Source organism: Balaenoptera borealis, assembly GCF_965194805.1.
Source record: "Balaenoptera borealis genome assembly, chromosome: 18".
Taxonomy (NCBI): Eukaryota; Metazoa; Chordata; class Mammalia; order Artiodactyla; family Balaenopteridae; genus Balaenoptera; species Balaenoptera borealis.
In genome coordinates, this window is record NC_138877.1 from 55951874 (window position 1) to 55957962 (window position 6089).

Below are 6089 nucleotides of genomic sequence, written 5' to 3' on the forward strand. Positions count from 1 at the left end.
TACTAATGTCTTTGATAAAGTTATTTTGGTTGTTGATGACACATATCCAGAGCAAGGAGAAATAATTAACACTTGATGAGTGTTGCTTTCCAGATAAGCTGATTAAGAAGGAAAGGAATACTGATCTAGCCAAACAAAATTTTAAAACCACAAGCATACAGTTACACATGTGCATATATTTGTGCACGGATAAACCCTCATACTGTATGCAGATTCCATTCCCAAATTAATTATCCAAGGATATAAAATCATAATGGAAATGAGTTTTCCCTTGTGCCAAAATAGATGTAGCCAGAGTCCTTCACTGGGGAAGCAGTTGCCTGTTGCACACTATCTGAAAAAGGTAGGGTCTGGTTAGGCTCCAGAAAGTCAATTTGTGTATGATTCTGAACTTTTACGCATGGGACTTTAAATTGACATTTTGCAAAATCTTCAATTGTCAACCAATATGCTCTTTTTAAGGAAGTGTATCGAGGTCATGAACCAAACTCTGTATCAGCAAGATCACACATTCTTCTGGAGGGGGGCATTATAATTAGTGCCCAAATGACTGAAAAATACCTCTGCTCCCAACTTCCTCAAGAAATCCATTTTTTTCCTACATTACTACAACTAGGTTTCAAAATTCCCTGATGAAAATTATGAAATAAGGTAAACAGCCTAAAATTTAGCCATGATAAAAGGAACATCTATGTTGAAACTTAAAACCCAACAATATATATGGAATCTAAAAAAAAAAAAAAAAAAAAATGGTTCTGAAGAACCTAGGGGCAGGACAGGAATAAAGACGCAGACATAGAGAATGGACCTGAGGACACAGGGCGGGGAAAGGGTAAGCTGGGACGAAGTGAGAGAGTGGCATGGACATATATACACTACCAAATGTAAAATAGATAGCTAGTGGGAAGCAGCAGCATAGCACAGGGAGATCACCTCTGTTGCTTTGTGACCACCTAGAGGGGTGGGATAGGGAGGGTGGAAGGGAGACGCAAGAGGGAGGAGATATGGGGCTATATGTATAGCTGATTCACTTTGTTATAAAGCAGAAACTAACATACCACTGTAAAGCAATTATACTCCAATAAAGATGTTAAAAAAATAATAAAGTAAAATGAAAGCCCCCCAAAATATATAGATAGATAGATAGGGAGGCAGGAGTCACTTTGGTTCACCAAGGTAAAATGTTCATCTCAAATATATATTATTTTAGTTTGCTAGTTCATTATGCATTTCCAACAGTAAATAGCTGTATAGCACTACACTTTAATTAGAATTGTTACAGAGTAATACAAAAGCCAAGTAGCATATTATAAGAGGAATGTGGAAATATAGTTTGGAAAAGTAAATATAATAACTATCTTCAAATACTTGATGGGTTTACTGATGGAAAGAAGATTTATTTAATATGTGAAGGACCAGGACAAATTACAGAGAAGTTGATTTTTAATCAATTAAAGCAAAGAAATTGACTAGAATTAGAACAATCCATTAATAGGTATCGACTGTATCACAGGAGAAACACAGAGTGATAAATGAAATTTAAATAAAGTTTAAATAAAGTTTAGATAAATATCTGCAAAAGATTTTGTAGAAGGAATTAAAATGACACAGTTAAGTCACAAATCCATGTCTAAATTTGGTTGTGAAAAATAGGTTATAAAATATTGGTCTGCACTCCATGAAAATTTTTATAACATTATTGTGAAATGGAAAAGTGCCCAGGAAATAGATCCATATTAACCACATAACGGGTTAACTTCAACACCCAGCTCACTGATGCCTTGGCCTAATTCGTAAATACATGTGATATCAAACCTTATAGGTAGATAGAAGGTCATCTATGGCTGTGGTTCTCAACCATTAGAATCACCTAGGGGATTTAAAAACTTATAAATGCACTGTCCTCTCTACACCCAGTACCCGCTACACCCAGGTATTTTGATATGTGTCTAGAGTGGGTCTTTCCATAATTATTTCTTTCAAAATATCTTGGTAATTATACATGTATCCACACCTGTGAGCCACTGAAGTTGTCTAAATTTATTATAGTAAGAGTGAATGACAGTGTCAATTCCATTGGGTAGATTATATACAGTTTTCCATATTCCTCAGAAAACATTTTCTCATTTATCCATATACTAAATAAACAGCCCTTTTGCTAGGGCTAAGAATAAAAGGAAAGCTAAAGTAGCTCTCTACTAGATGAGATAAAGATATAAACAACTGCAAGATAGTGTGAATATAAATAGCAAAGAGATGAAATTGGAAAGATGAAGGTGCAAGGTACCAGTTGTAATATGAAAGGACACACATCTTGAAATGGCAGTTTGGATTAGAATATTGGTAAAATACTAGGATAGAGGGGTGACTGAGATCAGCTTGGAAAGAAACTCCTACACCCTGAAAACTTGAGTCATCCTAGAACAAAGTGCAGAAATATTTGAGGTCTTTTTCCACTCACTCCTCTTTTTCTCAACACATAGACATATAGGAGCAGTTTTTAATTACTCTTTGGCATGAGCTAGGTATTCTTCAAACACTTCAGAATATCCAAATTTGAAATTCCCTTCCTAGTCCATGTCTCAAGGGAGAATACAATCCTTGCCATCATCAACTGAAAAGACCTAGAACCAGAGGCTGAGGTTACATGCAGATATGCAATGGGTAATTACAAATAGGAACCATGACACTTTGGACAATCAGAGACTAAGAACAGATTGTTTGAACTGCTAAATTTCACAAAGGAAAAAGATTTAATGAATGATTTATTAATAGAGTTTAGTTATTTTAAGAACTTAAGACACCAACTTAGAGGCCTTGTCTAAGAATCTATTTATACATGTTTTAATAATAATTAATATTAAATATATTATTATTATACTATAACTAGTGCTTATCTGGTGCTCCCTGCATATTATTACTTTTACAACTGTGTAATATAATTAATTGATGAACAAAGCAAATTGTACATAGTAAATAAAATTAAAAAATAAGTTATGTACTTATTAGATTATTTCAATCCCTGGAGTACCAGGATACATTAAAATGACAGTGGGTACAGGAAGTACTAAGTAAAATACCAAACGTAATTTTGTTAATGCTGGAATGCTGACTTAAAAATAACCCTAGAAATAGGCCACATGCGTTCAAATGAGGTCATGGTCTCAATTCAAGCTTCTGTAAAACACATATATTTTTAATCTTTCGTCTCCCTTGTTTGTGTGTGTGTTGAGAATGTGCCCGTGATTAGCAGTGATTTGGTAAGATTACAGAGGCATATGGCAAGAAGTTGGGCTCCTTGGCATGTTTTGGCAGAATGACTTTAGTGATTTTTGAGTTATAAGTGAGCAAAAAAAGAATACTTTTTAACTTCGTAAAACATTTGGATTTTCATAACTATATAATCCAAAATAACAGCAGTTATAAACTTTATACTTGGCAACCTTAACATTCTTATTTCAAACTCGAAGCAGCTCATGTTGTGAAGTCTATGGAAATGTAAGCATGTGCAACTTATTTCCAACACAGGCAGAAGAGGAGTTTAGTTTTAGACCATATTTAACTAAATAATTAAAATCCTTGCAGATACTCTGATTTGTTTAGCAGTATAGCTAAAATGAGATGAGCTAATGATTTCTAAATTAATATACTCATTAATTTACTCATGCTAATTTGATGATATCACTTCAGAAAATACTCATTTGAATGATGCTGCCTAGTGTTTTGAAGTTTTTAATTTGGTTTTTGGTAGCCATAATAAGAAAATGATTGGTGATATGCTCCTTGTTACCCTGATGTTGATAAAAGCATGCTATATTGTTTAAACATTTAATATAAGGACCATAGTGGATAATATTTCAAAAAGCCACATTCTTAATGGTTTCTGAAAAGGAAAAAAAACAAAGAAAAAATGTGAAAAATTTTTTTAATCATTAGGATCCATTCTAAAGCACAGAGATCATATATTTAATCTGTAGTTCCTTTAGAATATAAAAGGCATTACACTCTTACACTGTTACTGGGAAGATAAAATTGGTACAGTCACTATGGGGAACAGTATGGAAGTTCTTTGAAAAATTAAAAAATAAAACTCCCATATGATCCAGTAATCCCACATCTGGGCATTTATCTGAAGGAAATGAAAACACTAACTCAAACAGACATATGCACCCCCATATTCATCACAGCATTATTAACAGTAGCCAAGACATGGAAGCAACCTAAGTTCCATTGATGGATAAATGGATAAAGAAAATGTGGAATATATATACAGTTGACCCTTGAACAGTGTGGCAGTTAGAAGCACCAACCCTTCCCTCAGTGGAAAACCCAAGTATAATTTATAGCAGGCCCTTAATATTTGAGGTTTCTACCTATCCATGGGTGGTTCCATATCTGTGGATTCAACAAACCGAGGATCATGTAGTACTATAGTATTTACTACTGAGAAAAAATCGTGTATAAGTGGACTTGAACAGTTCAAACCCATGTTGTTCAAGATTCTACTGTCTGTGTATATGCATATACATACACACTCATACAATTGCACACCATGATATATCGTTCATCCATAAAAAAGAAGGAAGCCTTGCCATTTGTGACAATATGGATGGACCTTGAGAGCGTTATGCTAAGTGCAATAAATCAGACAGAAAAAGATAAATACCATATGATCTCATTTGTACATGGAATCTAGCAAACAAACAAAACCAAAACCAAAAAAAAACCCCTCATAGATACAGAGAACAGATTGGTGGTTGCAGGGAGTGGGGGTGGGCAAAATGGGCGAACAGGATCAAAACGTACAAACTTCTAGTTATAAAATAAATAAGTCCTGAAGATGTAATCTACAGCATGCTGACTATATTTAATAATGCTGTACTCTATTTAAAATTTGCTAAGAGAGTAGATCTTAAAAGTTCTCATCACAAGAAAAAACTTTGTAACAAAGTGCAGTGATGGATATTAACTAGACTTATTGTGGTGATCATTTTGCAATGTATACAAATACAAAAAAGGCATTACAGGTCAAACCTTATTATCATGGGCACAAAAGTAACTCCTCAAAAACTATTGTTAGGAGATATGCAATGTGGTGGAGGAGTAAGACGTGGAGATCACCCTCCTCCCCACAAATACATCTACATGTGGAACAACTCCTACATAACACCTACTGAACGCTGCCAGAAGACCTCAGACTCCCAAAAGGCAAGAAACTCCCCACGTACCTGTGTAGGGCAAAAGAAAAAAGAAATAACAGAGGCAAAAGAATAGGGACAGGACCTGCACCAGTGGGAGGGAGCTGTGAAGGAGGAAAGGTCTCCACACACTAGGAAGCCCCTTCACGGGCGGAGACTGCAGGTGGCGGAGCGGGGAGGCTTCGGAGCCATGGAGGAGAGCGCAGCAACAGGGGTGCGGAGGGCAAAGCAGAGAGATTCCCGCACAGAGGCTCGGCGCCGAGCAGCACTCACCAGCCCGAGAGGCTTGTCTGCTCACCCGCCGGGGCGGGCGGGGGCTGGGAGCTGAGGCTTGGGCTTCGGTCGGATCCCAGGGAGAGGACTGGGGTTGGCAGCGTGAACACAGCCTGAAGGGGGCTAGTGCGCCATAGCTAGCTGGGAGAGAGTCCGGGAAAAAGTCTGCAGCTGCCAAAGACGCAAGAGACCATTGTTCCAGGGTGCGCGAGGAGAGGGGATTCAGAGCACCGCCTAAACGAGCTCCAGAGACGGGCGCGAGCCGCAGCTATCAGCGCGGGCCCCAGAGACGAGCATGACATGCTAAGGCTGCTGCTGCTGCTGCCACCACCAAGAAGCCTGTGTGCAGGCACAGGTCACTATCCACACCTCCCCTCCCGGGAGCCTGTGCAGCCCGCCACTGCCAGGGTCCCGTGATCCAGAGACAACTTCCCCGGGAGAACGCACGGCATGCCTCGGGCTGGTGCAACGTCATGCTGGCCTCTGCCGCCGCAGGCTCGCCCCACCTCCGTGCCCCTCCCTCCCCCCCGGCCTGAGTGAGCCAGAGCCCCCGAATCAGCTGCTCCTTTAACCCCGTCCTGTGTGAGCGAAGAAAAGATGCCCTCAGCGACCTATACG